Genomic DNA, 9,274 nt, shown 5'->3' on the forward strand with positions numbered 1-9,274 from the left:
AACAGTCTCCCCCAATCATCCAGACAAGTTATCAGGCTGCAAATGTTGAATTAACTGTTTTACCAGTGTAGCAGCATAGAGGTGTTCCTCCCCTATGCAATTGACCGCCGCCTGTAATGAGGTGGGCCAATATAAAGGTGGCAGTCTTCCCCTCTTCTCTTCTTCTTCTCCCTCTTGCACCCCCGTCATCACCGGCGTCACTTCCGTGTCGGAGGTCGTTTGGCCCGTCAGGTATGGCTACACGCTGCTTCACCTTGCGGCTCGTGTTTTGTCGGCGTGCTTACGGCATTGTTGTGTTTTTGTAGGACAACTGCTTGGGTGTGACTCTGTGCCTCCTGTACGTGCTGCCACGTTTGTTTGGCTGTGGTAAGTGTCCTCTCTCTTTGCGGTATGGGTGATGCTATTAGATGGCTAATGTTAGTGTGGTCACAGGTAAATGCTGGCGGCTGCCTGGAGCCCTCTCTCCCTCCCCCCTCTTGAGCGAGCGAGTGTGTGTGTGTGTCCGTACCGCTAACAAGGTATGTATGCGTAGCCTAGTGTGCTCCGCATCATTTTTGTAGTATATTTAACATTACTCATAGTACTTTTCTTGATTAGGTGCTACTTTAACCAGCTCACTGGGGCCACTGCTGCTTTGTCTCCGCTGCTGCTTTGTCTCCGCTACTGTTGGCCTCGCCGCCGCTTGCTCTCGTGGCCCGGCGTCACACCGTGGCCTCAAAGCCACTTCACAACTGTGCCTCCATTAAATAGACTGTTCCAGGGGGGGGGGTGACGGCTGCTCGGCTGCACACTACGGGCCAGGGCACAACACTTTTAACCGGGGTTTGGTCCCCCTCCTTTTATATGAACTGAATGAGTGTGGGTTATATTCTGTTAGTTTTTGGGTTATTTGTACGAGTTTATTTGTCTATTCTGATTTCATTTGCTAGTATAATTTCCTGGTTAATTAGGTTAATTTGAGGGTTTTTCTGTAGATAATTTGGTAAGTTGTTTGGGTATGTTTTATTTGCTTACTAGTTGGGCAGTTATTATTTGAAGTATTTTGTTAAGTTTAATCTGTGACCTGCCCATTAATTATAATTTTTGGTTGATTTTGATTTCTTGATTTCTGTTTTGTTGCAGTGCAACCCCCACTAATTTGTTTTATTTCCCCCCCTTTTTTCCAGTTGCTGGAGGCCGGTGGTGGTGGTGCTGGTGTTTGGTGGTGGTATCCCCCCGTCTTGTCTGCTGTGTCCTTGGGAGTGGGTTTTGTTCACTGAGTGTGTGTCTGCCACGTATGCCTGGTGATTTAAGTTGATTCCCTTAATTTTTTTCCTTTTTTTGGTGGGTCCCTCCCCTGCACTAGTTCTCACCCATCCACTGGGCCTCAGCCCTAATTTTTCCCCATTCCCACTTCCTGTGTGAATGTTGAATTAGTGTTGTTTTAAAGAGTTTTAATAAAACCTGTATTTTAAAACTTGGAACCACGTCTCATGCCTCTGGAGTAAACGGATTTGTGTGCCTTATATCATAGAAGTAATTCTCTGGGTGAAATTCCCAGGGTGGCGTTGTCGAGCCCTTTCCCTTTTTGGTAACAAAATCATCTTTAAATTCTTTCACCTCCTCCTCACGCCACAAACTTGGCATTGTCGGCAGGATTACTCTTGTTGAACGGCTGAGATGTGTGCTCCTTTTTCTTTTTTTGTTTTTTTGGTGTTGCTGATTGCATCTTTTGTTTTATTGTGTGCCCTAACTTTGTTTTCTGTATGTAGATTGGAGAGCTTGGAGACAAAGCAGCAGTTGCTCCTGGTGGATCTTCGTGAGTTTTTGGTGCGGTGTCTACTACAGGTTTGACTTTTGTGGTGCTGTTCCACCATAGTAACTACTTGTAGTATAGTGAGTTTGTGTTAATCATGGACGAAGAAATACAGGAACTTAGAGAGTTGGTTGCACAGCTAAAAGCTGATAATGAGCGGTTACGACAGGGACAGGCTGGCCCTAGTGTTTTACCGTCTACCTCTTCAGCACCACCCGTTGCCCCGTCCACTTCTAGTCTCCCTGCAGCAGAGAGACTGATTTTTGTGCCTAGGGATAGGAAGTGTCCCATCTTTAGGGGAAGGACAGGTATAGGGTTGAGTGAGTGGATGGAGGAGGTGCAGGTGAGTATGAGGGCTCGGCATTTATCCCAGTCTGACCAGGCGTTTTTCCTGTTTGACCATCTAGAGGGAGAAGCCAGGGATGAGATCAAGTATCGCTCTGCCGCAGAGAGAGAGGACCCTGCAAGAATATTTGCCATTTTACATGAGCTGTATGGGTGTTCAGATTCGTATGTTGCACTGCAGGAGGCTTTCTTCTCCAAGAGGCAGACACACTTCAGGAGTTCTCCCTCGCTTTGATGGGCCTCATGGAGAGGGTGAAGCAGAGCGCATCTGCTGACATGCCCAATGCTGAAGCCCTGTTGAGAGACCAGTTTGTTGAGCACGTTTTGAATAATTCCTTGTGCCGCGAGTTGAAGCAGTTGGTGCGCCGGCAGCCTGACCTCACTCTGCTTGGGGTTAGAGCAGAGGCGATTCGGTGGGAGCGTGAAGGCTTGCCTGGTGGTGTGAGAGGCCGCAGTCAATCGGTCCCCTCAGTGTATGGTGTTCAGTATGGTGTTCAAGGTGGCCCTCAGGCTGCTGTCCCCTCCTCGTCAGTGTCTGACATGAGCGAGATGAGGGAGATGTTAAGGTGTCAGCAAGAGCAGCTTAATCAGCTTATGGGTAGCATTGCTCAACTACAGAACTCCCATCAGTACAGTCACCCACCTCGTACTGGCCCCATAATATGCAGGCGTTGTAATCAGCCAGGACATTTTGCACGTGAGTGTGATGGGGTGCGCGTTCCTCCTCGATCGCAGTTCCCCTCATGACCCCCCTCCAATCCTGGTCGGCAGTCTCGCCCTTCTGCGGTGTCGGAAAAGTAGTGCCCGCTGAACTGCAGAGCCACAGTTTGGGTGGGGCCGCTTCTGGCTCACAATCTGTTTCACGTAACTTAGATGCTTCTGGGTTGGTCTCGTCTTGTCCCCATTTGGATGTGGACATGGGTGGAGTGATGGTTCCTTGTCTGGTAGACACCAGTTCTGTGGTGTCTACAGTTTCTGAGAGCTTTTTCCGCCAGTATCTTGAGCCTTGGGGCCAGGAGTGCCTCCGTTCATGTCAGTGGTTGGAGCTTAGAGCTGCTAATGGTCTGACAATTCATTATATTGGGTACTTGGAGCTTGACGTGCAACTTTGTGGTAAATTGCTGCCCCACTGTGGTGTCTTGGTTGTGAGGGATCCCCCTGGTGGTGTACCTGCTCAAGTGCCTGGTGTTTTAGGAATGAATGTGATTTGTAAGTGTTATCACGAGCTTTTGGGCAGCATGGTGCAGCTTTGTTCTCTCAGGTCGGTGTTTCTGAGGCTCCCAAGCAGGTTGTGCAGGCACTGCAACAGTGCCATCATGCTGGTGCTCAGGCCCCTCAGGACGGTCAAGGGAAGGTGAAGGTCAGGGGTAAGAGGGCCTGGCAGATTCCTGGAGGCGTCATGAAAATCGTGGCCGCCACCTGTTCTGAGCAGTACTCGGGTTCTACGGTACTGTTTGAACCTTTGGACGCTGGTTTGCCAGCTGGGTTGCTTGCCTCCCCTGCCTTGGTCCGAGTAATCAGAGGCACTGCCTACATACTAATGTTGGCTCCACTGATGTGATGTTGTATCCTCGCACTGCCATTGGCACACTGGATTTTGTAAATATCGTCAGCCTTCCTCCAGGGATTACTGAGGTGCCATCACGTGTGGCAACCATGTCTTCCCAGACAGCTTCCCCTAGTGTGCAGCAACAGGTAGAGAACATTGATCTGTCTACATTGTCTGTTGAGAACCAGGGTCAGGTCAGATCATTGTTTAGGCAGTATACTCCTGTCTTTTCAGCCCACGATGGTGATCTGGGTTGTACAAATCTCATTTCCCATGACATTCCTTTAGTGGATGACACTCCAGTGAGGCAGCGCTATAGGCGCATACCACCCTCAGAATATGAGGTTGTGAAGGAACACATCAACCAGTTGCTTGCATTAGGGCTGAACGATATATCGTTATCGTATCTATATCTAGATATGAACATTCAAGATATTAATATCGAAAAAGCAACGATATAAACGATGTAGATTTCCCCCGCGCTCGCCCTGCATGTACAGCTATGGAAGTCACAACAAAATTCATTTTTACGATTGCCAATGAATGCACCGCTAAGGCCAGCCAACCACAAACTTTATTTGATGCTTGCTGTGGATCGACAGCTGAAGCCAACCAATGACAAACATATGAGGGCGGGAGTGAGGGAGACGGAGACTGACGCACACACACACGCACTACATCCACAGCGGGGAAATTAAAAAGTAAGAAAGAAAAGTGACATGAGTGCAGAAGATAATGCAGCCGGTGGCAGTGCAGAATCTGATTTGGTGCCAAAACATAAATCATCCTCCATTATTTGGAGGTATTTTGGTGTTGTGCAAGTCGTGCTTGGCGAAAATTGCGAGAAAGCAAGGTAGCACAACAAACATGTTTCACCACCTGAAACAACACCATCGCGTGCTGCACGAAGAGTGTATGGCAATGAGAGAAACACCGGGGACTTCTCAGTCATTCCAAAAGAAGCCAAAGCAAAGTTTGATTGCTGGTGCGTTCAGTAGCATTACACCGTACGAGTCGACGTCCACTATACATAAAGACATTACAGAAGCTATAACATACTACATTGCAAAAGACATGGTACCCGTTTACACACTCTCGAAAGAGGGCTTTAAAAAATGGTTCAGACGCTGGACAAGCATTATAAAATACCATCCCGAACACATTTTAATCAAGTGGCCATTCCGAAAACTGTATAATGAGTGTAAAATGAATGTTGAATCCGAGCTCCGTGAAATCGATAATTTCGCCACAACCACGGACCTGTGGTCGAGCCGGACAACTAAACCCTATATCAGTTTAACGGTCCATTTTATTACAAAAAGCTTCGACCTGAAGACCCGCTGTCTTAAGACGTCGTTCTTCCCCGGGGAGCATACAGGGGACAATATAGCGCAGGAGATGAGAGGTGCGTTAGCAGAGTGGGACCTGAGGGAGGACCAGCAGGTTTGCGTGACGACTAATAACGCATCAAACATGATCAAGGCTCTGGAGGTCAATGGCTGGACGCGCCTTCAGTGCTTTGGGCACAGGTTACACCTGGCAACAGGTACGTTTTGCTATGTTAATTTTAATAACTTTGGGGGGGGTGAGAGAGAGAGAGAGCGAGAGGTGTGTGTGTGTGTGTGAGTGGGTGAGAGTGAGTGAGTGAGAGTGAGTGAGTGAGAGAGAGAGAGAGAGACAGAGAGAGAGTGAACAATCTGCATTAATATGTGGTTATCAGCTGCTGCATATATTTGTTATTTATTGTTAAAGCAGTGCTGCAGTAAAATGTGTGATTTGTAATTTATTTATTCGTACTTTATGTTAATGTTGATGACTGGCAGTAAGTTTTTATAAATAAAACTGCACTTTCCACATTCTTTTGTATTATGTTTTTATTTTTCTGAAAAATGCTTGGTTTTCACCAAACCCGTAGTCATATCGTATCATATCGATATCGAGATATCTGGCATGAATATCGAGATATGAAATTTTGTCCATATCGTTCAGCCCTAGCTTGCATCACAGGTCATTCGGGAGATTAGCATCCCCTATGCGTCCCCTATTGTATTGGTACGGAAGAAAGATGGCAGCATACGCATGTGTGTTGACTACAGACAGCTCAACAGTAAGACCCGGAGAGATGCATTTCCTCTGCCACGTATAGAGGAGTCTCTGGATGCATTGTCTGGCGCTTGCTGGTTTTCAACCCTGGACTTGGCAAGTGGTTACAACCAGGTGCCAGTCACTGAGGCAGACCGGCCAAAAACCGCCTTTTGTACACCTTTTGGCTTGTTTGAGTGGAATAGAATGCCTTTTGGGCTCTGCAACGCACCCAGCACCTTCCAGAGGTTAATGCAACGCATCTTTGGAGACCAACAGTGTCAGTCCTTATTGTTGTATCTGGATAACATTGTTGTGTTTTCCTCCACTGTGGAGCAACATCTGGAGAGATTGAAGGTGGTGCTGGGGCGGCTTCAACAGGAAGGCCTTAAGGCCAAGCTCAGCAAGTGTTCGTTCTTCCAGAAAGAGGTACACTACTTGGCCCATGTGATTTCTGGTGATGGCGTCTCCACATATCCAAGTAAAATTGAAGTGGTTGCCAATTGGCCGATTCCCACTACTGCCTCTGAGTTGCGTTCTTTTCTTGGTTTCGGCAGTTATTACTGGCCGTTTGTGGAGGGATTTGCCAAACTGGCAGCCCCTCTGCATAAGGCTGTAGCTGAGTGTGGTAGCGCCTAGACTGGTAAGAAAACCGATCAGCGGCTTCTCAGGTGTTGGACTGATGAGTGCCAGCAGAGCTTTGAAACACTGAAGGCTAAGCTCACCACCGCACCAGTGTTAGCTTACGCAGACTTTGCCCTCCCGTTCATTCTGGAGGTTGATGCAAGCCACAGTGGCTTGGGAGCAGTCCTTTCTCAGGTGCAGGCAGGCAAGGTGAGGCCAATAGCCTATGCTAGCCGGGGCCTGAGGCCCACAGAAAGGAACATGGGGAACTACAGCTCCATGAAGCTTGAGTTTTTGGTCCTTAAGTGGGCCAAGACGGAGAAATTTAGAGAGTACTTGTTGGGCAGTAAGTGTGTTGTGTATACCGATAACAACCCCCTCAGTCATTTGTCCTCTGCTAAATTGGCTGCCACTGAGCAGAGGTGGGCAGTCCAGCTAGCCTCCTTTGATTTTGAAATCAAGTACTAGTCGGGGAGGAGTAATGCCAATGCAGATGCTCTCACACCCACCTGGCCCCCAGGATGTAGAGGCTATGCTCCCAGGCACTGCCCTGCCCAAGCCGTTACAGCAAGCTTTGGGGTTGAGGAAGGCTGAGGTCACCTAAGCTTCCATTGCAGCCATGCCACAGTATACCCCCTCTGAGCTTCGTGCCTCTGAACAAGCTGACCCTGTTATATGGGAATTGCTAGAGTTCTGGAAGCAGAAGCGGCATCCCAGCTGTGAGGTGCGGGCATGGCTCCCAGCCAATGCTTGTTCTGCTTCGGCAGTGGGACCGCCTAGTCAAAAAAGATGGTATCTTGTATCGTAAGGTGTTTCGTTCAGACGGTGCTGAGACCGTGTTTCAGCTGTTGTTGCCTAGTGTGTTGACTAGTGAGGTTTTAACCCAAGTTCACCATGAGCATGGGCACCAGGGAGTAGAGCGAACGCTGGCACTCCTGTGGTCCCGATGATACTGGCCTGGTATGTCGTCTGATGTGGCCCAATGGTGTCAGACGTGTGAGAGGTGTCAAGTGGGCAAAGATGTCCACCCAAGGGCTCACGGCTTCATGGGACATCTCTTGGCTTCACGCCCTAATGAAGTCCTTGCCATTGACTACACTACTCTAGAGCCTGCCCAGAACGGCGTAGAGAATGTCTTGGTCCTGACAGATGTTTTTAGTAAATACACAGTTGCTGTCCCTACCCGGGATCAGCGTGCCACCACTGTGGCCAAGGTTTTGATGTCAGAGATGTCAGAGTTTGGTGTCCCTGCTCATTTACATTTTGATCAGGGCCGTAACTTTGAAAGCTCTCTCCTCCAACAGTTGTGTAACTTGTATGGCATTGCAAAATCACGCACTACCCCATACCACCCAGAAGGAAATGGTCACTGTGAGCGGTTCAACCGGACGCTCCACAACCTACTTCGTACGCTGCCAGCGTCCCGAAAAAGGGACTGGCACGTGTGTTTGCCCCATGTCCTGTACTGTTACAATACAACTCCCCATCAGTCCACTGGAGAGTCTCCCTTCTTCTTGATGTTCGGTCAGGAACCCAGACTGTCAATAGATTTCTTGTTGGGTAGAGTTGAGAGTCCTGTTGGTGGGTCCGTTCATGAGTGGGTCCAAGAGCACCAAGCTCGACTGCAGGTAGCATTTGAAGGTGCAAGGGAACGCTTACAACAGGCTGCTGACCGCCGAAAAAGAGTCCATGACCAGCACGTTAGGGATCTGCCACTGAGTGAAGGGCAGTTGGTGTTTTTGCAAGACTTCAGTGCAAGGGGGCCCCATAAGACTCGGGATCGGTGGAGTTCTGTGAGGTATTGAGTGTTGACGGTACCTAAGGAGGGTGGCTCAGTGTACACTATTGTGCAAGTGGATGATGAGACCAAAGTCAAACAGGTCCACCGCACCATGCTGAAGGCTGTCCTCGGAGTAGGCTTGCCTGGTTGTGCCCCTTCCCATGACTTGCCACCTGTAGAAGGGCCGCCTTCTGAGGAGGAACATTCACTTGAGTATGACTTGCTTGTTCTTGGCCAGCAGCCCTCTGCAGCCGCCCCTGCCTTGCCCTCCACCAGCTCGGCCTCGCCCCAGCTGTTAGTGCCGTCATGGGACCCAGACCCTTCTCTGTCTGCCCCTTTAATAGTTCCACCTTCAGGAGCATTAACATTCTCAGCTCCCCCTTTGGTCAGTTGTCCTGGTTCCAGCTCGGTGGCTCCACGCCGGACCACATGACAAACTGCTGGCCAGCACTCCAATGTGCACCGTCTTCCACAGTCGGCTGGAGAGGTCCAGGCTGCTAATCCTCCTGCTTCTGTGTCTAATGTAGTTTCTCCTCTGTTTAGACCTTGGAGCTAGCTTGTGGTGTTAGCCTTAATTCGTCGATCGTCGGGACGACGATCCAAGGAGGAGGGGCAGAATGTAGCAGCATAGAGGTGTTCCTCCCCTATACAATTGACCGCCGCCTGTAATGAGGTGGGCCGATATAAAGGTGGCAGTCTTCCCACCAGGTTCTCCCTCTTGCACCCCTGTCATCACCAGCGCGTCACTTCCGTGTCGGAGGTCGTTTGGCCCGTCAGGTATGGCTACACGCTGCTTCACCTCGCGGCTCGTGTTTTGTCGGCATGCTTACGGAATTGTTGTGTTTTTGTAGGACAACTGCTTGGGTGTGACTCTGTGCCTCCTGTACGTGCTGCCACGTTTGTTTGGCTGTGGTAAGTGTCCTCTCTCTTTGCGGTATGGGTGATGCTATTAGATGGCTAATGTTAGTGTGGTTACAGGTAAATGCTGGCGGCTGCCTGGAGCCCTCTCTCCCTCCCCCTTCTCGAGCGAGCGAGTGTGTGTGTGTGTCCGTATCGCTAACAAGGTATGTATGCGTAGCCTAGCGTGCACCGCATCATT

At 49.5% G+C, this 9,274-nt stretch overlaps 1 long non-coding RNA gene across 1 annotated transcript; it reads left to right on the forward strand.

Annotated features, from left to right (window-relative positions):
• Nucleotides 1-200: 200 nt before the first annotated feature.
• On the forward strand, nucleotides 201-2,320 carry LOC146320905 (uncharacterized). Its single transcript, XR_014771515.1, has 3 exons — nucleotides 201-518; nucleotides 1,167-1,241; nucleotides 1,752-2,320. It is a non-coding gene; the product is annotated as an uncharacterized LOC146320905 (long non-coding RNA).
• The last annotated feature ends 6,954 nt before the right edge of the window (nucleotides 2,321-9,274 follow it).

This window comes from Lutjanus erythropterus, chromosome 10 (assembly GCF_056507025.1).
Source record: "Lutjanus erythropterus isolate fLutEry1 chromosome 10, fLutEry1.hap2, whole genome shotgun sequence".
In the NCBI taxonomy this organism is placed as follows: domain Eukaryota; kingdom Metazoa; phylum Chordata; class Actinopteri; order Lutjaniformes; family Lutjanidae; genus Lutjanus; species Lutjanus erythropterus.